This window comes from Bos javanicus, chromosome 2 (genome assembly GCF_032452875.1).
Source record: "Bos javanicus breed banteng chromosome 2, ARS-OSU_banteng_1.0, whole genome shotgun sequence".
Taxonomy (NCBI): Eukaryota; Metazoa; Chordata; class Mammalia; order Artiodactyla; family Bovidae; genus Bos; species Bos javanicus.
In genome coordinates this window covers 52,850,164-52,875,539 of record NC_083869.1, presented here as the reverse complement: position 1 = coordinate 52,875,539, position 25,376 = coordinate 52,850,164, and the positions used below count along the sequence as shown (strand labels likewise).

The 25,376-nt window shown below is 38.2% G+C and overlaps 1 protein-coding gene and 1 long non-coding RNA gene across 2 annotated transcripts in view; one reads left to right on the top strand and one right to left on the bottom strand.

Moving 5' to 3' along the window:
• Positions 1-25,376, bottom strand: part of GTDC1 (glycosyltransferase like domain containing 1) — a 504,344-nt gene that overhangs the window by 34,704 nt on the left and 444,264 nt on the right. Inside the window, exons 12-14 of the transcript XR_009740792.1 lie at positions 8,897-8,995; positions 3,696-3,796; positions 2,313-2,400 (exon numbers count right to left, since the gene is read on the bottom strand). The gene's annotated coding sequence lies outside the window, so the exon portion shown is untranslated. The remainder of the gene's footprint in view (positions 1-2,312; positions 2,401-3,695; positions 3,797-8,896; positions 8,996-25,376) is intronic.
• Positions 1,049-24,054, top strand: LOC133260417 (uncharacterized). Its single transcript, XR_009740808.1, has 3 exons — positions 1,049-1,194; positions 2,327-2,471; positions 23,839-24,054. It is a non-coding gene; the product is annotated as an uncharacterized LOC133260417 (long non-coding RNA).

Sequence of the window (25,376 nt, the reverse complement as noted above, 5' to 3'; positions counted from 1 at the left end):
CAGCTGTGATTCTGACAACAAGCTTGGTGTTGGGTCAAGTTTTTGTTTGGCTGACTTACTCCCATAGAAGCCATTTTCCTTGACTCACCCTTGATTACTGAAAATACTCTTTATTACCTTTTAAAATCATGTGATATCCATAAGTAAAAATTGGGATTAACATTTTTGAAAGCATTACCCATGACTGATTTTTTTTTTTTTTAATGCTGAAATGCAAGAAGTAAAGCCAGAGGCAGCTCAATCCTGTGTTTAGCACAGTGGTGTATCAAATACCATTTGTAACTTCAGAATAAAATGCACAGCTTTTTTCCTTGTTCTTAGGAACCTGGATGCAATGATCACCTATGGAAACAGTTTACAGATGCAAAAGTATGTAGTGTTTATATATTAGAAAGCTTGACAGAATCCTCCTTTAAAAGACTAAATAGTTGTGTTCTAATACAAAGAATGTGAAATAAAAACATGTATAACTTTATTGATAAAACAGGGTTTTCATTCAATAGTTGTAAGACAGGATACTTGCAAAACTTGCTTATACAAGGGAAAAGGTCTCAATGCGGTGGCTTTCTTTATAATCCAAACATCATCCTCCCCCAAAACAGACTGAAATAATTAATGTTCAACGTATGAAAATTCTATATGGTATAACTTATTTATGCTTTGTTAAAAAAAAGCCAAATTGAATGCCAGCACTTGAGATCTTGAAAATAATGCCACATGTCTTGATAAAATAATTTTTTATTTTTATTGATACTCCTTCTTATATGTTGATATTTTAAAGAACTATATTGTTTTTAGTATACATATTTATAAAATATCTAAATATTAAAGAAATACACAAAGTAGAAAATAAAAGTCTAACCACAGATATTTTAATATGAACAGCTTGATGAATAATCCTTCCAATTTTTTTGCTATATTCTAATGTATATGGACATAATCTTGACCGAATTACTTTGACTACTTCTTAGACTTTTTTTCATTTCATAATCTCTAAAACTATCTCATTCTTTGAATACACATATAACAGTGGGTAATAAGAATGTTATAGTCAGTCATGTCCAGCTCTTTGTGACTTCATGGACTGTTCACGAACTTTTCCAGGCAAGAACACTGGAGTGGGTTGCTGAGCCCTTCTCCAGGAGCTCTTCCTGACCCAGGGATGGATCTTTACTACTAGTGCCACCTGGGAAGGTCTGTACAATATATATGAATATTAATAGAGTAAGTTCATGGCTTTGCGACCAAATGGCTTGACTGAATCTGAATCCTAGCTTCACTATTAGTAATTCTGTGACCTGGATAAGTGATTTTCTCTGTAATCCACTTTCTACACTTGTAAGGTGTGATGTTAACAATACCTCCTTGAAATGGTTGTCATGCAGGATGAGGAATTACTGCTTGGTGTTGGTAGACATGCAACCATGATGGTACTGCTACCATAGATGTTTGATTCCTCATTATCAATTTCATGTTGATGGACATATAGAGTGATTGCAATTTTTCTTCTCATCCATGCACTAGTGAACATCCTCCATTCTGAAGCAGAATGTTGTGAGTATTTCTAAAGAGTACATTTTAGAAGTGCAATTTTCTAATCAAAGGTGATATACACTTTTAAATGATAGATATTGTTGTGTAATCATCCCCTAAAAGTAACTATTTACTCTGTGAATAAAAGTGAATGAGAAAAAACTGGGGATCATTAGAGATATTTTATTAAGACTTTCATCTATGCATCAAAAATGCATAACCCTTTTTATACAAGAAGTGGGGGATTACTGTAACACAACATAAGTAACACTTGTTTTATATTATCTGTAAAAATCAGAAAGCTTTTTATGCATAATGCTCATGATTTTCAGTTCTGCAAATCTTTGAGCCCCTCTTTCTCCAGAGAAAGAATTCATAGCATATTGTCTTCCTATAATCAGTTATTATTTATTAACTGCAGAACATAATATTCCATCAGGCAGCTATTCATAAATATCTACCAATCAGATGTGTAACAAATGCTTACTAAAATTAATAAGTTATGAAACAGAACAATTATGTCATATTCTACAGGTGTGGTAGCAGTGGTTCTGAAATCCAGATTGAACATAGCCTGACCACTCTACCACATATTCAGAATTTGAGATGGTTCCAGCTACTTTTCTGGAGTTATACCAGAGCCCAAAGAAGAAAAAAAAAAAAAACATACTGAAAGCAAATGCTTTAATGTCTGGTAATACCTGGTATACCTGTGGTGTGAGAGGCTATGTCCTCAAGCAGTGAGCACTGAATATTTTACAGCTTCTGGAAATACTTACACATTTCTTTCTAGTTCTTCAGCATACAGCTCATTTGAGGCTTTATCAGGGATCATCACATCTGATGCAATGACAGTAATATCCATCTCTGCGTATCAAAACAGAGTCCAAAAATTTTTTTTAAATAATGAAGAGATCTGACATCACATTAACAGAAAGGTAAAGATAAACATTTATATTGGAGAAGTGGTCTATGGGCAAATGTGTTTTCTATACAGTACCACAAATACTGTGTTCTTTACAAAGCTGTACTGCTCTCTGTGTTCTGTGTTGTTGACATGCCCTAACACCTCTGCACATGGAACTTTAAAATAGAATAATAATATTTAAATATTATCATTGAGACTTTTACCTCACCATTTCTCAAAATAGGTTTTAGAAATGTGGCACTGATATTTTTCAACCTCAAGTGAAATTTTTTTTAAAAAATGGGAATTTGGGGACAAATAAGTGAATGAAGGTTTGTAGTTTAAAAAGAGTTATCCAAGAACAATATTGCTTTATATAGTTTCATATTTAACATGTCTTAAGCATAATTAATTTTCTACCTTAATTTTATTTTTTTACCTTATGTTAATTAAAAACTACAATTTGTCTATAAGAATATGAGCCTGATTCTTTGGAAGTAATGTTCAGTTGGTGTTATTGGTATCATAAGAGTTTTAGAGTATATTATAGAATATTCTGGCACTAGACACTAAATTGAAATTTTAAAGAAAATGTTGGAAATAGCTGTAAGGGGGAAAAAAGTAGCCTTTTAAATCTAATTTGTTATGCACCACAGTAGGGTAATGGATGCAATGAAAGTTCTTTTATTGAGTTCCCATGTCCAAAAGGTATTTAGGGAGCAAAGGATGTTAAGCAGACCCCCTGCAATCCACCTTTAACTGAAGATAGCAGGAAATAAGGTATATCGGTCTGTGTCCTCCTGGTTTTTATTTCCTCGGGAGAACAGCTCTTGCAAAGGACACCTTAGGCTGCTTAGCCGATCACAAAGGGTGCACTAGACGCCCTCGCTGGCTGCTTGAATAGCCTGATCAGAAGGGTGGCCGAAACCACACCGGGAGTTCAATCCTTCAGGTGGGTCTTTTCAAATTCCAATAGAGAGAAGTTCCTGGAGAATTGGTAAGGATTTCACTAGCCCCAGCAGGTTTGAGATCAAAAGCTTTGGTTAAATAAAAGCCTGCTGGGAAATCTTAAAACCTCTTTGTGATGTAACTTTAAAAAGTTAATACAAAGAACCCTTAGACTGAAGCCATAACAGCATGAACAAAGAGTATATCAAAACTGATTCCATTAAGGGAAAGCGGACATACAAATTCACTTAATTTAAAGAGCAATCCAGTTATATTACTGTGTGAGAGAATAGAACTTAGACCATACCATCGAGCCCATTTAGAAGATGTGCTCATTTCTTGTTACGTATGCCAACTTCATTCTTGGTCATTCAGATATGCTTTCTAAACAACTTATATATTCATTTTCTGAAAGGAGAAAGAGTGATGTGCATTTAAACTCATTCCTCAAGAAGATACTTTTAAAACAAATTAAAATTAAACTTGATGGGGACCCATCCGTCAGTTGGTTATCTCTTTTTCATGGTGTTAAACTGCTAATTGCCCATCCTCCTTAAAATAATAAACCTTCAATTGATATTGATTAGATCATTAATGAATGCATTAATTAAAAGGTAATTTTATAATTAACACCAATTCATTTTTTGGCAAGTCACACAGTTTTATTAAGTAAAGTCATCAGTTAATAGTTTCATGGAAATATTTTACTCCATCAACAACCCCCAAAAAACCTTTATTTGATTTTAATGTCTGAATTTTGCACTTTGTTTGAAATCTTTCAAGACATTTTCATGTACTCAATGTCTCACATTTTCACATTAGTCATGTGAGATGAGGTTAACAGGTTAAGCATTGTTTTTCTTTTTCTTTTTAATAGATAGGGATGCTGAAGTGCACTTATAGTACAAATAGCATGCTCTCCACTGCACAGCTATTTAGAGAAGGCTCAGACTAGGACCCAGAGCTCCTAATTTCAAGGCTACAAAGTTTTCAATTGAGCAATGTCTCACAGACTTTGGAATGCAATTGCAGCTTATGTTAAAGGATAAAGTGAGGCATATGAAAAATTTTAAGAGTCTACTTGAGCAAAAACCAATTTGAATTAAGTAGCATTCAATTTTGCAAATAGAAAGTACCTCTGAGGAGCTGTACAAAATGAAAGACTTTTGTAGACAGAAAGGAGCAGGAATAAGGGTGTTATACTAAGCTAAAAAGTGGGTTATTATAAGATAATTTTCCTTTAGGGGATAGCAGGGATCTACCAGGGTTTCCCATAGTGGCAAGAACCTGCCTGCCAATTTAGGAGACCCAGGTTTGACCCCTGGGTTGGAAAGATCCCCTGGAGGAGGGCATGGCAACCCACTTCAATATTCTTGCCTGGAGAATCACATGGACAGAGGAGCCTGGTGGGCTACAATCCCATTGAGTCACAGAGAGTCAGACAGGACGGAAGCAACTTAGCACGCAGCACGCAGGGATCTAGCAGGCAGATTATGTAACTAATAATTATTAGTTATTCATAGCTAATATGGAGATTCCTGATGGACTGGTCTAAGATTGCATTTCTAGGAAAGCTGAAACTGTAATTAAGTCTCAGTTTGGTGATACAGTGTTTATCATAAGTGATCACATTTGGAGCGTGTTGTCTTATTTTTAACACTTAAGTCACACACAGTGGGATTCATCCCAAAGAACTCTTTTCAAGTGTGGTCACTACGGACCATGAATATCCCCAGATTCTCATATTGATAGATGGAGAGACTGATCCTTCTACCATATCCGGTTTTTCTCTTCTTCACTCCTCTCCTTTTATTTCTCTTCTTCAGCTGTTCTGTCATCTGATTAATGATTGGAAAATGAAGAAAGGCAAGTGGCAGATTAAGTCAATCTCTGTGGGGAAAGTATAAAAATCTTTGGGGGCAAGTACTCTTTCAATGAACCATCCCAGTGATTTTCTCCCCTGCCGGCCTCAACTTTCTTTAGTCTCTTAAAAAACATGAACAAAGCTCTCAACTGACTAGCTCTATTGAAAGAGCTCTGTGTTCTTACAGTCTCCTCTGAAACGGCCGAGCCAGCAGCCCCATCCATCCCAGGTGTGTGAGCATCTGTTGGTCGGCTTTCAGCTAATGATTTCCTATTCGTGTCTATCCTGACAGAATGTTCACTCAGGTAGGTGTTCTACTGAACAATTAGCCCTTTGTGATAAACAAAACAAAACAAAACAAAACTTCAACTCAGTAATGAAGGGAAGACATGTTTACTAAATCTGTGATTCCCAAATATGCTTATATAAGTGTATTTACATACACATTCTATATGGATTATATGTGTTCAAACAAATATAGTTCACCTATGAGGTTTTATTAGAATATAAACATTCTGCTCAAACACTAGCTCCATTTTCTTTTTTGTTTGTTTGTTTTTTTTGTTTTTTTGTTTTTTTTCACTAGCTCCATTTTCAGGCAGAACTATGTGAACTAGCTTATCTTGATACCTTGGATACTTTCAAAGATACCCTAAGACCTTGCTAGGCCTGAAGTTATTGCTTACTTGTGGAGTGCTTTGAATTTTTAAATCCATTCCGATGTGTTACTGCCTATTCTCATATTGGAACTCCAGTCTTGAATTCCAAAAATTCAAAACCCACTACTCTAGCAAATAAATAATTCGAACATGAAATGTATTCTATGAGCCCCTGGCATACTATCACCAAGATTCTGGACTCCAAATAAGTTATTTTAAAAGTATATGTTATAGAATCAGTCTCAAGACATTTACACTTTTGTAGTGGAAAAAGCACCTGCAGAGAGAACATACAAATTCATGAACTGTTCAATAATTTTAAATGGATGCTGCCTCCTCTGTGACCCCACCTAATCTTAAATGTGCCATGCTGTGCCTAGTCTATTCAGTCATCTCTGACTCTTTGTGACCCCATGGACTGTATGTACCCCACCAGGCTCCTCTGTCCATGGGGATTCTTCAGGCAAGAATTGGAGTAGGTTGCCATGCCCTCCTCCAGGGGATCTTCCCAACCCAGGGATAGAACCCAGGTCTTCCACATTGCAGAAAGATTCTTTATCATCTGAGCTACCAGGGAAGCCCATGAATACTGGAGTGCGTAGCCTAGCCCTTCTCCTGGGGATTTTCCCAACCCAGGAATCAAACCAGGATCTCCTGCATTGACGGTGGATTCTTTGTCAGCTGAGCTACCAGGGAAGCCCCATATCTTAAATACATCTACTGTAATATAACATTTATACACCTTATTTCAGGGCTCCCCAAAGCCTGAGTTGTGGACCAGTACCGGTCCATGGCCTGTTAGGAACCTGGTCACACAGGTGAGTGGCAAGTGACTGTCACTCCCCATTGCTCTCGTTACATCCTGAAACATCCCCACCTCCGTCGTCTATGGAAAAATTGTCTTCCAAGAAACCTGTCCCTTGTGCCAAAAAGGTTGGGGACTGCTGTTTTACTTCACGTCGAATTTCATGTGTCTTTTTCATCAGAGTCAGAGACTCTTATTTATTATTGCTTCTTCACAGTGACTATCACAGAACACATGATAGGTGCTCAATAAACACTGCTGCTGCTGCTAAGTCGCTTCAGTCGTGTCCCACTCTGTGTGACCCCATAGATGGTAGCCCACCAGGCTCCCCCATCCCTGGGATTCTCCAGGCAAGAACACTGCAGTGGGTTGCCATTGGCTTCTCCAATGCATAAAAGTGAAAAGTGAAAGTGAAGTCGCTCAGTCGTGTCCAACTCTTCGAAACCCCATGGACTGCAGCCCACCAGGCTCCTCCGTCCATGGGATTTTCCAGGCAAGAGTACTGGAGTGGGGTGCCATTGCCTTCTCCATAATAAATGTTAGCTGAGCTAATTAAAACTAGATGAGCACCTGGAGGACAAGAAGAACAGATGATTATGTGCGGATTTTTTTTCAGTGTCCAAAACAGGAAAAGCAAAAATTAATATCTAGAATTCTTTTCAAAGGGAAAATAGCTATCTTTTCTGACTGCTAAATTATACATCTCACTGGAAAATATTCAAATATCTCAAGATAATTCTTCTATTAGAGAAAATCAGTTTTTATGATTTGGTGTATGTATATATCTCTCAGCTGTTAATCCATGTGCTTACAGGTTGACTTAAAAAATTGAAGTCATAGTATGTACATTTTGTTCAATGACTAGCTAAAAATTTAACATTATATTTCTGGTTCCTTTCCATGATACAAGTGTTTCCCTTTAACTGGCTATGGTAGCCTCTATTTTGTATATTTCATCATGTATTTAATTCTATTGACAGATATTTAGGTTATATTCAATTGTTATTCTTATAAACAGTGCTTCAATAAATATCTTTTAACATCTTTGCAAATTCAGATTTATTTTCTTGGCACAAATTCGTAGACATGAAATGGACTTAAAATGTTAAACTATGTTGTTAAATTATTCTAGAAAAAAAGGATGTGCCAATTTACACTCCCACCAACTGTGTGTAAGCCATTTTCTCTATAACCTTGCCTGGATATAATTCATTTTAAAAATCTTTGTTAATCTAATAAGGAAAGAAGTTTCATTGGTTATTGTTGTTATTGTTTTTCCATTGTTGTTTTAAATTCTAGACTACTTAGGGACCTTTTAAATAAATCAGTTCTTGATAAATCACACATGGACCACCCATGAAACACGTTCAGCACCAAATTAACTCTCCTCTTCCACTCAGTTGTGTTTCCTTCTCTTTGCATGAGCACTAAACATGAATCAAAGAAACAAGAAGATCTTAATATTAGGTTAAACATACCTGCTGCTGCTGCTGCTGCTAAGTTGCTTCAGTCGTGTCCAACTCTGTGTGACCCCATAGACGGCAGCCCACCAGGCTCCCCGTCCCTGGGATTCTCCAGGCAAGAACACTGGAGTGGGTTGCCATTGCCTTCTCCTAAACATATCTGCTGCTGCTGCTGCTGCTGCTAAGTCACTTCAGTCGTGTCCGACTCTGTGTGACCCCATAGACGGCAGCCACCAGGCTCCCCGTCCCTGGGATTCTCCAGGCAAGAACACTGGAATGGGTTGCCATTTCCTTCTCCAATGCATGAAAGTGAAAAGTGAAAGTGAAGTCGCTCCTTCGTGTCCGACCCTCAGCGACCCCATGGACTGCAGCCTACCAGGCTTCTCTGTCCGTGAGATTTTCCAGGCAAGAGTACTGGAGTGGGGTGCCATTGCCTTCTCCAAAACATACCTAGGAGAGCTGAAATATATATATATATATTTTTTCATAAATAAATCTAAAACTAAAATGTGTAGGAGAGCTCAAATATATATATTTTTTTTCATAAATAAAATCTAAAATAAAATGTGTTTGGTTATTGACTAAATTGTTTTATCATCGTTCCCCTCTGTTAATGTGGATAACTGAGTAAATGATAAAATAATTTACAAATTATATAACCCTGTTGTAGGAACAAGCCTACAAATCACATCAGTTACTGGTAATAAGACCACCTACCTCTAAGTTTTTTGAAGGCTCTGCTGGGATTGTTAACAATTTGACCACAAAGTCTAGAACTCAAGAAGCTGCTGACATGATGTAGCAGTATGAAAAAGTCTGTGAAACAAGAGAGAGGTGTCTAAGAATATAGCACTCATGACATGAATAAAAACCATTTTATATTTCTATAGTCCCAGTAAGTGTAGATGCCAAACCTTGCCTTGGAAAAAGAAATAGCACCTTTATACCTCAAAGCTTTACAACCTTATCCCAAGGAGTAAACACTGTCAATATTTCTTGCTCATGAATAATGGTAAGGTCTTTGTGAGAAGGTCTTACAGATTTCACAAATTTCTTTGTGGACTGGATCAGCTCTTCCTTATAGCCTTCCAGTGAGGATGAAATCTATATTTTGAAGATTGGTGTGAAGAGCTCTAGCCCCACTGCACTCTACAACTCACCACAAAAAGGAGCTGCAGTGAGCTGTCAAGCATGTTCACTGAGAGACAGTAGTTATATTAGTTGTCTATTGCTATACAGCAAACCCAAATTTTAGTGACTTAAAGTGTTAGTTGCTTAGTCATGTCTGACTCTTTGTAACCCCATGGGCTGTAGCCTGCCAGGCTCCTCTGTGGAATTCTCCAGGCAAGAATACTGGAGTGGGTAGCCATTCCTTTCTCCAGGGGATCTTCCTGACCCAGCGATGGAACCTGGGTCTCCTGCATTGCAGGCAGATTCTTTACCATCTGAGCCATCTGGGAATGCTAGTGACTTAAACCACACACATTTACTATCTCACAGTTTCTGTGAGTTTAGAGTCTAAGGAGAGCCTAGCAGGGTCCCTGGCTTCAGGGTCTCTCAGGAGGCTATAATCTAGACGTCAACTGGTGCCACAGTCACGTTAGAGCAGACAGATCTGCTTTAATGCTCACTTTAGCAGTTGCCTGGATTCAGTTCTTCATGGGCTATTGGAATGGTCTCAGCTCCTAGCCGGCCATTGGTCAGAGGTTGCTCTTGGTCAGATATGGCTCTCCAACATGGACACTTGGTTCTTCAAAGTCAGCAAGAGTGAGACACTGCTAGCAAACCAGAAGTCATGGTCTTCTATAACCTAATAACTTTGTTCATATTCTATTCTTTAAAAGCAAGTCACTAGGTTCAAGGCAGGGGAAGGGGTGAATTGTACAAGTTAGTGAATACTGGGAGTTAGGGAGGGCTTCCCGGATATCACTAGTGGTAAAGAACCTGCCTGCTAATGCAATAGATGTAAGAGATGTGGGTTCAATCTATGGGTCGGGAAAATCCCCTGGAGGAGAGCATGGCAACCCACTCCAGTATTCTTGCCAGGAGAATTCCATGGACAGAGGAGCCTGGTGGGCTGCAGTCCTTGGGGTCGCAAAGATTTGGACACGACTGAATTAGCACAGGGAGTCAGGGATCATTGGAGGCTACCTTAGAAGGCTGTCTACCACAGAGGATGGTTGCTCAGTTAGTAACAGGCATAAAGGACTCTGGGGAAAAGTGGAAAGGAGAGTGTCAGCAGACAAGGTAGGAGAGGAATTTCTCGGGAAAAGGCTCACAATAAGTGATACATACACTGTCAACAAACTAAGTTGAATCTGGGGGTCTCTAGCCCCCTTGGGAAAATGTTTAAGTCTCAGATCAAATCAGTATGTACCATGTCAAACCATTAACTTCTCATATTATGTATTATTGGGGAAAATCAAAATAGTTAAAATGGGTGACAATGGCAAAATAATGGGTAACAGAGAAACACAACCTCAGCCAAGAGGGAAAATATTCCATAACTAATATAAAAAAGGATTGTCATTCTTATTCTCTCAAAATGTGTATTTAACAATTAACACTGAGAAAGTGAAATTAATGACATTCAAAATACTCTGTATTAATCTGTATTTATTCTGTCTAAACATGCACCCATGCCATTTATTTGTCATTTGTCGAGCTTAAATTTTGAGTTTGTCTTGTCAGGACCGCAGACTTCATGATTATTTAATGTTTGCCTTTCTTTTGCACCTGCCACTCACTTTGATAGGATAGTTGGTTTAAGGTAAGGGTATATTGGAGTTTATAAAACAAAATAGAGAAAATACAGCTTACTGACTTATATGGGGAAGGAGGTTTATAATCATAACTAGGATTTTTATTATAATGGCTCTTCTAGTAAGTTGAGTTAATCAGCTGAGTGTTTGCAAGGATGGGTTATGTACATGTTTCTATAATAACAAAAATGAACAGAGATATAGCAGATAAATTGTCTTAACAGGTTTTGCTTGGTTTTAGTGCAAAAACTTACTAATTAATGCAAGTGTTGCAATCATTTTTATGACATTCCCTGAAGATGGCACTTTAAGGGTTATGCCATATGCTGATTGACAGCAGCCATAATTCCATACAATGAGACTGTATCATATTGTTTGAAGTGAGGTGATATTCATCTCTTGAAACTGATCAAACATATCATTGCATCAAACAGTATTACAATATAATCACACTGTATGTGGAGCCTGCCAAGGCTGATCATCATGTTGTACTCTTTTCCCACGGACTTCTCTAATAGAACTTGTGACACACCACTGCATCCACATTTTCCTTTAAGAACTCAGAATCTACGAAAGAGAAAAATCTGCATAAAATCGTGGTTTGGTTATGCTGTGTGAGTGTTCATTTGTCGACTGCTTTAGAATTACAAATTTCCTTCCACAAAGATCTCCCTAAGTATACAAATAAAAACCTGGTAAGACCAAGATAAAAAGAGAAGATTCCAAACAGGGCAGAAAATAATTCAAATGCCTTTTATTTGTCTTCCATAAACAAGCAAACATGGAAGACATGTCTTTCGTAAAAAATACTTTTTAGTGTCAGAAACTTCCAATGGTGTTTTTTCCTAATGTACTATTTTGCAAAGTCACTTACTATATGTACTGACTTTGGGGCTATTGCAGCTGCAGGTGAAAATTATATTAGAACCTATTCTTCTACTAGTTGTAGTTGCTGCTGATCTTGGAAAAGCAATGCTAGGATGGGCAGAAATAAATGAGGGTGATTTGGCCTATTAGTGGCATTTTTAGTGGTATGAAATTCTATAACAGTAGCTTTTAGACTGTGATATAATTTAGGAATTGCCCTTTAATTATCCATCCATCCATCTCTCCATCCCTCCATCCATTCAGTAACTTGTAAAAAAGCCATGGGGATACTTTGGGGATTATGTTCAGAATAGTTTACAAACAGGATGCTAGGATGGGAGCCATCGCCTATTCACACTGACATTCACTAAGAGATGTGTTACCGCTTCTGGTCCTCCAGTGCTGACCTGTGTGAATCTCTGCGATGTCGCCATCCTATCTGGACCTTATTAATTTGCCTGAGCCAGCCCTAGCCCTAACCTGTTAGGTTTAGTGTCCTTAGCCTTCTGGGCCTGCAGAAACTATATGGGTCTTTCAGAGAGGCACTGGGATGCAGGAGCACAGAGGCACTCTCTGACTGGTTACCCAAGCACTCACACTGCGACCTCTCTTCGACTGCTTCTGCACTGTGGTGCACACAGGTGAGGCTGGAGGATTCTGGAATTCCCCCAAGATACAAAACCAGAGAGCTCTCTGTTCCCAGATTCTGCTAATCATGGGCATTTCTTCCAGATCAGGTGCAGGAAGAGCAGAGCAAAGACCCTTCTCAGAGAAACCACCAGTATTTAAGCTCTGTGCTTCCTTTCTGACCATTTTCTCCTTTACTTCTCTTCTTTAACTATAGAAACTTCATTTAATATACAGTGAAAAACACTGACTTTTCATCTCTTTTCCCCAAATATTTGGTTTGTGATATTAATATCATGCTTTCAGATCTTTAGGGCATGTCTGATACACAAATGCCCAGAATTTTGAAATTCAAATCTGAGAACTGTCTTTTCCCCTCTCTTTTACACAATTGAAGCGACTTAGCAGCAGCAGCAAGAGCATCCATTGCCTCAGCAAGTAAGGAAAAAGTCTTAGCAGCTGTTCAGTGGTGAAGAGTGGACACCTTTCCCTCTTTTCTCTCTTGCTTCTTTGTCTCCTACTTCGTTAATTTTGTCGTTCGACCTTCCCCTCTCCCCTATTTTCTTAAGAGTTTAGTTGGCTGGGTTTTTTTTCCCCCTAGCTTGTTGAATAGAATAGTTAGAATTGAGTTATATTATACATGGTTTTTTGTTTGTTTTTTGTTTTGTATTTTTTTGCTATTAGATGCTTTAGATTTTGAAACAATCAAAAATTCTTTTTTTTCCCCTCTAGCAAAAAAGCTAGACCTACAGTACAAATACGGACTTTCCATGTGGTGCTAGTGGTAAAGAACCCCCCTGAAAATGCAGGAGACATAAGAGACCCAGGTTCAATCTCTGGGTTGGGAAGACCCCTGGAGGAAGGAATGGCAACCCACTCCAGTATTCTTGCCTGGAGAATCCAATGGACAGAGGAGCCCCGCAGGCTACAGTGGGTCTCAAAGAGTCAGACACAACTGAAAAGACTTAGCATGCACAATACAAATAGCTTGTTTTTTCCTGAATACTTATAGACTGCTGACCAGATGGTACATTAGCTCCAAACACTTCAATGTGTGTTTTCTACAAATAAGAGTGTCCTCCTACTGACCACAACACAACTAACAAAACCAGGGAATGAATTTTGATACACTCCTGCCCTTTGGTCCACAGACCACATTCCAGTTTCAACTGATGCAACAATAATGTTTGTAACCAAAGGATCCACTTCAGAAGCACACACCATATTACTTATCATGTCTCTTTAGTCTCTTAGACTGGAATATTCTTCAGTTTATGCTTGACTTTCAGTCCAGTATTGATATTTTAAAGAAGAATTAAATTACTTTGTAGAATTACCCCCAGTTTAAGTTTGCCTGAAGTTTCCTCATGATTTGATTCAGATCACAGTATCACAGAAGTGAGGCAGTGTTCCTCTCAAAGCATCAGACCGGGTCATGCATGGTTTCCATAGCTGATGTTCACTGTCCCCACTTGCTAAAAGTGATGTCCTCCAGGCTTTTCCCCCTTTTGTCGGTATGAAAACATACCGAATCCTGTTCTTCATCAAATTTAAATCCTTTCATTCATTCATTTATGTTGGTATGGTCTCTTGGTCTTTTATTTTACTTAATATTGTAAATTCTACAAGTTATTATCACATTACTATCAGTATTTTTTAAAGTTTTTATTTTTTGGTGTGGACCATTTTAAAAGTCTTTATTGAATTTTTTACAATATTGTTTCTGTTTTATGTTTTGTTTATTTGGCCATGAGGCATGTGGGATCTTAGCTCCCCAACCAGGGACTGAAGCTGCACCCCTGCGAAGTCTTAGCCACTGGACTGCCAGGGAAGTTCCTTCTATCAGTATTAATACTCCAATTATGTCCAGTGTGGCTAGCAGGAGCCCTTTTAAACTGACCTTTAGGCTCTTTTGATATGTCCCCAATCATTTTTTTAAAATATATTTTTGGTTTATGGTAGAAGTTTCAGATCTTTGGTTTATGGTAGAAGTTCCAGATTTTTCTTGTAATTTTATTCCCCCTTAGTCCCAGAATCAGCCATTTCTCTAAAAATTCTTTTTCTTTTTTTACTGGAAAATAGTATTTGGAAGCCAAGACTCGAGTGCTGTGTATGTTCATTGTTATTGGAGTGTTGGTGCTTCCCAGCTCTATCAGAAGATAGAGCCAGGAAGTATACTTATGCGTATACCATGTATCTACCTTGACACTTATTTCTATCTATAGAAATTGAAAACTGTCTCTCTATAAGTTATACATATGCTGAAAACCATGAGCTCGTCTTACACTTCCAGTCACATGTTGATTCTAGTTTTCTCCCTTTTCCATGTATGTAATCTTCTCTAATAATGAGAATACAAGCTTCCACAGTTCCTCAGATGTTGACTTATGTAATCAACCTCACTTTATGCAACCCATCTCCCATCCCTACTATGACTCCCTCCCACACACAGATGCCTCTTCCCCTTGCTTGGGCTCTGACTCCCGTGTGGATACCTTCTCACCCTGTTCAGGCTGATTCCTCAGGCTATTTTGCCTGCCACCCTTGACTAGCTATTCTCTTCATCTTGTTTAGACCCTTATATCCTCTTATCTTGCTCTGTCTCACCTAGCAGCTTTGTTGATGTTTGTTGCGGCTTTAGAAATAAATTATTCAGGAAGGGGAAGGAGAAGCAGTCAAGTTTTTCCATGAAATGTTTTCATTATCCTTTTTAATCGAGAGTTGAGTTAGCAGAAAAATAAGAAGAATCCAAGGGCCAAAAGAAAAAAGGAACTAAGAACCCAAGTGGTGACTGCAAGAACTAACAAGGCAGTGTAGGAGCTGGGGTGGTGGTTATGGCTCAGAAACATAGCAGCTTTCATTTTCATACCCAGAAGGGCAAAGGAAACAAGGACTTGGAAATTCTGTAGGGAAGTGGGGATAAATCCAGGATCATTTAAGGGCTTCCCCTTCCATAAAATGATAGAGAGGACATAATCTGCACACTAGCAAAAGAGACCACAAGGAAGAAAGCTATTGAGGCTATTGCTTCATGAAAAACCACTCCAAAATTCAGTGATTTAAAACAACAAGCATTTATTTCTCCCTCATGGGTCTGTGAGCTATTGTGATTCATTTTTAAAAACTCAATTTCAGGATTCAGCTCTGGACTCAAACTGCAGGCTCGGTTGAATTCAGGTCTACTTCATATATGTCCATATGCTCCCCCATTGTGTTCTCACAGTGAATGATAGACAGCAAAGCAAAGGGGACATGCAACACCTGTTAAAACCTCAGCTCAGAGAGGCACTGTTACCTCCACCCAATCCTGTTGGTCAAAGCAAGTCACGTGGCCAAGCCCAACACCAGTGGGTTGGGGACAGTACTCTGCCTCCTCTGGTGGGAGACGATGCCAAGTCAATGAAAAAGGATATATATATGTACTGTATAACCCCCAAAACAGGGACGAATTGGGAACAATAACTCAATGTACCATATGTACCATGAACACTATGTACACAAATTTTATTATGTTTACCTACAAAAGATTATTTGAATATATTTATTAATACCAAAAAACCCTCCACTTTCTTCTGTATTGAGTAAAGCCTCATAGTCAGAGCCCAAAGTATCTTCTGAATTATTTTTGGTCACCAACCATTACATCCCTCAAGCCACCAGTCCTTTATATAACCAGGGCTCAGGACTTTGACCTCTTTAACTCTTGTGTAAGTTTTAGGCATACAAAAGAAAGACCAGGGTTCTATTTGCACTTCCAATTTGGTTAAACTCAGAATGTACCCCCCAAACATTTCTATCATTGGAGATTCAAAACTTTTCATAACAATCCACAGGAAGTTTTGTTTTGTTTGGGGTTTTTTCCTTACTGCTTATTTATTTAAAAAATTGTGTTGAGGTAGCACTAGTTTATAAGTTTCATGTATGCTACCTTATATTTTTACTTTTGTGCACACTGCGATGTGCTGACCACCAACAATTGGTTTCCATCTCTCACTATACAGTTGATCCTCTTTATCCAACTCACCCTTCACCCAACTCTTACCGTCTGGTAAGAACCACTACTCTGTTCTCTGCAGCTACCTATTTAGTTTTGTTCGACTTGTTCATTTATTTTTGTTTGTTTATTTTTTATATTCCATATATGAGTGAAATCATCTGGTCTTTGTCTCTCTTTGTCTGACTTATTTCACTTAGCATAATACTCTCAAGGTCCATTCATGTTGTCACAAATGGCAAGAATTCATCTTTTTTGAATGACTGAGTGGTATTCCATTATGTACATGTGTATATATATTTATATATATAAAATATTATAACATCTTCTTTATCCATTCTTCCATTGACGGGATTAGGTTGTTTCTATACCCTGGCTGTTGTAAACAATGCCATGATGAACACAGAAGTACCTATGTGTTTTTTAATTAAGGGCTTCCCTGATGGCTTAGCAGTAAAGAATCCACCTGCAATGCAGGAGACGCAGGAAATGCAGGTTCGATCCCTGGGTGGGGAAGATCCCTTGGAGGAGGAAATGGTAATATGCTCCAGTATTCTCACCTGGACAACCCCATGGACACAGAAGTCTGCTGCTGCTGCTGCTAAGTTGCTTCAGTCGTGTCCGACTCTGTGTGACCCCAGAGACGGCAGCCCACCAGGCTCCCCCGTCCCTGGGATTCTCCAGGCAAGAACACTGGAGTGGGTTACCATTTCCTTCTCCAATGCAGGAAAGTGAAAAGTGAAAGTGAAGTCGCTGAGTCTTGTCTGACTCTTAGCGACCCCATGGACTGCAGCCCACCAGGCTCCTCCGTCCATGGGATTTTCCAGGCAAGAGTACTGGAGTGGGGTGCCATTGCCTTCTCCGCACAGAAGCCCGGTGGGCCACAATTCAAAGGATTACAAAGAGTTGGACACAACTGAGTGACTGAGCACACATATACATATGTTTTTGAATTAGGTTTTTTTTTTTTTTTTTAATTCTTTGGTAAATACCCAGAAGTGAGACAGCTGGATTATATGGTAGTTTTAATCTTAATTTTTTGAGGAATATTTATACTGTTCTCCATAGTTTTCCTCTGTCCATGGGATTTTCCAGGTAAGAATACTAGAGCTGTTTCCATTTCCTCCTCTAGGGGATCTTCCTGAGCCAGGGATTGAACCCATGTCTCTTGTGTCTCCTGCATTGGCAGGCAGATTCTTTACCACTGCGCCACCTGGGAAACTTTTTTCTGCCCAGCCAACAATGTTCATTGCAAAGCTACTTGGAGTGTAAACCTCTGAACAACTCTTTGAAAAGACAATTAGATACCTTAAATTGTCTTAAATTTAGTAAGAATTCAATCCTGTATGTAAATACCCGAGAGGACATTTGATAAAGAGATGCACTGTTACCCGGAGATGCAGTGTCACTCTGCTCAGTAGCTGGGAAGTTTCCTGTACCACGGATTGAAAGAGTTATCCCTCTGTAACATGGGAGCAGTCATCTGAAATTATGTCTTGCTCGGTTCTCCTCCATCCCCCAGAAGTGCAGGAAAGTGACTCAGGTAGGGGGGAAAGTGACATTTTTACCAGGATCTGACTTGGATGCTAGACATGATTGATTCTTTCCTCTTAGGCTGTAACAATCCTGTGAAATACGATGAGTCATCTTTCCCACCACACAGAGATAGCCTTTTACAGAGAAAACAATCCGGAGGAGGACCTTAAGACAGAAAGAATGAGAAAGAGAAAGATAGACACACAGACCGAGCCAGATCCCAGAGAGTGGCGCCCGAGCCAGATCCCAGAGAGTGGCGCCCGAGCAAGGGGTCTCATAATGCCCAAGATCATCTCCTAAAACTTTTCCACACAGAAGCCAAATTTTATGCCTCGTTAATGTGAGGTGATTTCTGTCGCATGTAATCAAATAGAACGCTAGATATTACAAAACAATAACCCACACGAGCAACACCATGGTTACAAAAATACATGAGAGTGCAGCAACCACAAATAATTTCAGAATAACTCAAGCTCTTCATTTGTTTTTTTAACATGATGAAGGAAACAGAGAACCTTAAAAATCCCCCTTTGCCTCCCCCATCCAGCGATTCACACGCGGCAGCTGCTTCTGCTCCTTTACATCTGTCTTCAAATTCCAGTCTCAAGTTAAGATAACCTCCTCCCCCAAAGTTAACCTTCTGAACTTTTGTTCTCTCTTCCTTTCCTCCCTCTTCTCATGCCTAAAGCTCAGAAGAACTTGTCTGTCAAAGCAGGACTCTCCGAGCTGAACTCACCTCAGAGCACAAGAAGACATGTTAGCAAATGAGGGAAAATGGGGAATGTCCACGTGTGCCTCATTTTTGTCCCATTGCTCCCCTTTAAAAATGTAATAAAATGAAAAAAACACACGCATTTATTTTTAAGGGTACATAAATGTGGTTTAACATTTGCTTTTCTTTGCTAACGCAATGCCTTCCACATACACATTAAATAAGTCATAGCACATTACAAAAAAAAGAAATTAATGACTAGGTGAATTACTGAATGAACAAGAAAGGAATGTATGAATAAATGTAAAAATATAACATTAGGGATTGGGGGAAATTATTACTAAGAAATTAAAGTCATGGTCAATAAATGCTTGACACCTAGAAGACTAAAAAATACATTTCTAAAACCCAACTCATTCTTTCACATGCATAAAAACAGAACAAAAAAGAAAAAATGAATTTTGAAAGTAGAAGCAAGTCATGTGTGTGTGTGTGTGTGTATAGAAAGCTATCTACAATTTAAATAATCCCAGTGGTAGCTGTAACCAAGTGTATTAATTAGAATTCTTTGCAAGCCACAGCAGAGAAGGCAATGGCAACCCACTCCAGTACTTTTGCCTAGAAAATCCCATGGACGGAGGAGCCCACGACTTCACTTTCACTTTCACTTTCATGCATTGGAGAAGGAAATGGCAACCCACTCCAGTGTTCTTACTTGGAGAATCCCAGGGATGGGGGAGCCTGGTGGGCTGCCGTCTATGGGGTCGCACAGAGTTGGACACGACTGAAGCGACTTAGCAGCAGCAGCAGCAAGCCACAGAGAACAAATCTGAATAAATAAGACATAAATGTATTTATTGGGAGAAGTATTTTTTCCCCACCGAACCTCCATCTCCTTCCTCTTATCTTTGTAAAATATCCCCTGTTTTGTTTGTGTATCTATTTATCCCTCGCTCATTATGGCTCAGGGTTAGATCCTAACTGAACAGAAGTCATTTCCATCCCTGAAACCAGTTTATGCATATATGACACTGTGAGATGTGTGGGGGAATTCTTCTAATGGGTTTCTGAGAAAAGCTTTCCTTAATTGCAGAGAGAGACCCAGGTAAGAAAAAAAATCCCTTCTCCCATGTCTGGAAAGAGGGATGTGGAGAGGATGTGATGACTAGATTTCTGTAGCTTTCTTGTGAACGTAAGAGGGACAGCCAATGAGAAGCTTACCTATCAAGATGAAAGAGTGGAATGATAAAAGACACTCTACATCCACAATTCTTGCTCCCAAAATGGTAATTTTCTCAGAGCAACTTACTTGAGCCAGGTTTTTCTGTTTTTCTGCAACTGACAAACTCCCAGGGATAGAGAATCATATTAAAGGGAGGCTGGACATTGGCTTGGGATTGGTTGGAGCCCCAGAAGCTATGGAGGTTAGGAAGCAGAACCCAACAAGAGCTACCTTTTGGTGAAAACAGCCAGGTTGGGTATGTACTAGGTCAGATGGACTAGAATTCCAGCATTGTCTTTTTGTTCCTCTATTCAAGACAACATCCAATTCCCACGCCTGATTATATTCAGTAAGAAAGAATCAACTCCTCAAACAGGATTTTAGATTCCAAGAGAAGGTTAGGTAGATGTTGAGCAGCCAAAAATGTCAAGTGTCTACAACATCAACAAATTAAAACTTCTTGTATTATGGGTTTTCTTATTTTTTTTAGTATTCATTCTCAGGGGCTTCCATTTCTCCTAATCATTTTCTGTCCTTATTTCCTGCTTCCATATCATTCTACACATCTTTATTTTAAATCACACCTTCTGCACTGTTACTCCTGTCTGCCTTGTCTATGCCTTCATTCCCCAAATGTGGAAATAAATCAAGTCAGTTCTTTGTCTCAAAATTTCAGTGGAGTTTTGAAGTTACAGATGGAGATTACATTGATGTATAAGCTGAGAACCGAGTGTAATATACCCCTCTACAAAAAAAAAATTATAATCAACTATATCCCACCATGAGGAATTTGTTGCTGGATATGTTATCTTTAGGTTCTAGTGTATTCCTATCTTAAGACTATCTTCTTTTCCTCTCTACCATTTTTTTTTCAATTTCCCCAAGTTCCTTTAATTTCATAAACAGAATATGTCTCCATCTTGTACTCAAAATCAAGCTTGTAGTCTCTCTCTCTCTATATATATATATCCAAGAGCTCATTAAACAGCTTTTCAATGGTTTATCTACCTCAGATTTGTATCCTTTAAAACACAAAGCACTGGGATGGCTTTGGAATTAGTTTTTCATTTATAGAATACAAATTTTAGGAAGTGTTTCTCTCCTTACTAATCTCTGTAAGCAGAAAGGGAGTAATTTAAAGATTTCTCCTTCTCAATTGCACAGAAAAACCTGCAGAGAGGAGCTGGTTTTGTTTTTTATCCTTTTCTTTTTTTTCTTCCCCATCCTTCTTCAACTTCTCCTCCTTTTCTGTCTTCTCTCCACCCAATACAAGTACTGTCATTTTAACTTATTCTTATGCCCACAATTTAAATGAAGAACAAAGTGTGAAATCCAGCCTAAAGGAAAAGGGGGAAACGGCACCTTGTCATATGACCACTAGTCACAACTCTGCAATGTACTAGCAGTATGATTTTGAGATGCTTCTTCTGAAGTTTGGAACTAAAGCTATGGTTTACCTATATCATAAGGATATTAGCAAGACTAAATGAGATGATGGATGAAAAAGTGCATCCTCAACTATCAAGAACTACCCAAATGTAACAGAATGAATACCAGATGGTGGAGTCCATCACAGAAAGCCCATGAGAACAAAGCTGCTGACTATGTGTGAGAGAAGGACTTCCTAGGTGGTGCTAGTGGTAAAGAATCTGCCTTCCAATGCCGGAGACATAAGAGACTCAGATTTGACCCTTGGGTCTGGAAAATCCCCCGGAGAAGGGCATGGCAACCCACTCCAGTATTCTTGCCTGGAGAATCCCATGGACAGAGGAGCCTGCTGGGCTGCAAGTCCATTGAGTCGCACAGAGGTGGAGACCACTGAAGCGACTTCACACACAACACACATGTGATAAAAGGCAGGCGCTCAATCAAAGAGCAGAGAACCCCAGCACTGAGACTTTGGGGTGCCAAGATCAGAGTGAGGCCAAAAACAAGATTTGACTCGAGATGAAGAGCTACTAGAATCCTTTTATTTCTTTTGCACAAACAGATTTGATCTCTGAGGTTGCTTCAGGTCCAAACTTAAAAGAAATCTCACTCTGCTCTTTCTCCTTTAAGGATGAAGGAGCAAAGAGTTAATTACCTTGTTATATTCATCTCTCTTCCAAACTTTCCACATGGGCTTTTTTCTTAATTAGCCATCATATGAAACTAGAAGAATATTTATTATTTATTGTGTGTATTAAATTTTATGTCTTTTCTTCTTAATTTCTAAAATGGGTGAATTTACTACTTTTCATATTTTTCTCCTAAAAAAGAAATGTTTTTGGTTGTTGTTATTGTAGCTTTTATTGTTTGTTTAGTTGTAGTCCTCTTGTGACTTTTCTTTGGGTCAGTAATTCTTCATAAGGACAAAATTCTTTTCTTCATAAATGAGAAAAAGCTTCTGGTGTATTTTAGATTAATTGGAAGATGCAAATAGTTTCCCATACGTTTTTCTTATTCTTAATGCTTTTCGTTTTATCATTTACCCAATTTATATATGATACCTATAAATGTCCACTGAGTATTGGTTAAGTTATATGGCTTAAATTCAAGGCTCTGTAGTAACTTATTAAAGTATATTTTATAAAGTGATTTTGGTCATCAAGATAATATTACTATACAACGACTCATGTGCCTATGTGGTTCATTGCCATGGTACTAAGTCAGCTCTAAAGGGAACATGAAATGTACACCTATATGCCAATTTCAGAATCAATTATATATCTGCTGCAATTCATTAGACTTAGGGATTCCAAATGGTTTATACACTTCAAGGCTTGCTTAACTGGTTAAGAATATAACTGCTAGCCAAGGTACTGAGGAGTAAAGTGTGTCTCAATAATTCCTCCATTTAAAATCTTCTTTATTTTTACCCCTACAGTAGGTAACATATAATAATACATTATACATAGTCTTGTTTATTTTGTGTATGTAAAATGCTTTGAAAGCTTCGTCCCCACCTCCTGTGCATATGGATGTTTAATGTAACATTCTTCAGAATGTTATGCTCAAAGGAATTCCCTGGTGATTCAGTGTTTAGGACTCTGTGCTCTCACTACCAAGGGCTGGAGTTCAGTTCCTGGTCTGGGAACTAAGATCCCACAAGCTGAGTGGCACGGCAAAAAAAAAGTTAGGCATGAATGGAAAAACTGGTCCACAAGTATCAATCAAGATTCACTTAAGAGTTTCCCTTAGCTGTTTAATATCTCAGTGAATGATGATGATTTTAATGAGTGTCTTATGTTGGTCAAAGCAATTTTGAAAGCTGTTTGATAAGCTTCTTTTATCCCAGTTACAGTTTTTGCTTCTCTCATCTGTCTTCCTCTCCACTTTCTTCAATTTCTTTCCTCTGTATCCCTCACATTTCATTTTGTTTTTATATTCTTTTGTACTCTTTGTACACTTAAGCAATTATTTAGGAAAAAAAGAGTCTGGCATTTTCCTATTGTAACTCAAAGGAAACCAAGCTTGAGCATATCTTTATGACAGAAAGACCCAGTAGGTTCATTGTGGGGTGGAAAATCTGACCAGAAAGGAAAAAAAAAAATCCCAGATTTAAAAAATGTAACAATTAGATTTTTTTAAATGTATATATAGTGCAGTTTATTTACTCAGAAAAAAGGACTCTTAATATTCTTAATTATGTGTAAGTAAATAATCTAGATTGATAGAATTTTAGATGAAGCTGCTAAAGCTAAAATGCTTAAGAAAACAGATATTGCTAAATGGAAAAGGAGGTACTGTACACAGCACACGTTGAAAACTCAGCTAAGTAAAGTACTGATAACACCCCTAGGTAATTGGGAGAGTGTTTTCATATTTCTACATGTGTTTGTCTATAAAAGCATTTCAAGGTGTAGCTTTCTACTGATTCAACCTTGCTAAAAAAATTAATCAAGGAACCATCATTTGCTAATCACTGTTTTTTAATCACATTTTCCAAATCTTTTTCAGGAAATGTGTGTTTTTAGTTTCTCCTTCTTGAGAAAGCTACCCCCTGACATGAGACTGACCCTAAAGCCACCTCTGGACTTCAACACCATGTCTGCCCTGAAAAGAAGCCTCAGTTGCTGAATTTTTCCAGTTTGCAAAGAAAGGAACTCTGTACTAAACTTGAGTTTGTAACTTAAAAATAAAACCCCAAACCTTCCCATCTACTGCAAATAAATGTACTCCCTTTGTTTCATGGTATGCAATTAGATGCATTTGAAATAAAAGGTAAGTTAAATCAGAAATCTTGGAGACAAGCATGTACTATTTTAAAACAGGGAATGTCAAATGTTGTTTTTCAATGCAGTACCAAGGGGTATTTCACAGGTAATTTCTCAGGGCTGATGCTAGCTAATTATTAGCTACCGTACCCTGCCTCCCATTCTAAGTGAATATCTCCTGGCAGAAAGACACAGCTAGGAGTGTTTTGTTTCATTTGTCCTTGGAGTTTTTATCAGCATCAAGAAGGTGGACTGAGCCAAAGTTAGAAGAATTCTGGAGCTAAGCAAAAAGCGACACATTTAACAGCCCCCATTAATTGGGGCTGTTACATGATTAATTTGAGAAAAACAGAAAAGACCGATTTCTTTACAACTCACAGTTGGATGCAATGCACTAAAAGTAATCCTGTAAATTACATTTTAAATCTTCAACATATTCCAAGCAGATAAAATAGTGGCATGATTGACCAAACTCCTTTAAAAAGTACACATATTACGATGCATCATAGTTATAAACAGATGGTATTTGGCCTCCTTCCTATTCTCAACATTTGGAATTTCTAAACTATGTGAATTAAACAATAATATTTTATAAACATACAAGGGATTTTGCTCACTGCTTTGTTAACATAGAAATTATACAATGCTGACATTTATTTAAATTTTAAAAAGTAAACAACAGTGTGCATTGAAATAAAGCAAACTAAAATCAACACAGAGAAGTATGTTCTGTGTGCATATTACCTACAATGGCACTGGCCTTTTTAAGGGAAGACATACTGGGTTGAAGAACAAATGGTGGCTTAGATGGGACTAATACTTTATACTCCAAAGGTTCATTTAACACCTCTCTGTAAACAAGGGATATTTATACCATAATTGGCTATTTGACCATCACTGTTCATTTACAATGTAACCTGCTATTATGGAGTTAAAAGACATTCCCCTTCATTGGCTCATCAGTTCTCACAGTAGTCAAAGTGTACTCACAGTTTTAAAAGCACTTCCACAAACAGGGATCATTCTGACACTTGTACTCTGAATGAGAAACATTATCATTATATCAATAAGTAGGTATTTTTTCCTTTGAAGGATATTATTGCCAGAAAGAAAAGGAAATGTATCCGATCTCAGTGTCATTTCCTGAGATTCCTTTCTAAAATTACAACTTTAACCCTTTGGCCACATTTTGGAAAGGAGATCCATCTGGTTGATGCACAAAATAGAAGGCACTCGGTTTTCAAACATTCTTCTCAGATATGCAAAGTTGTGTAGTGATGA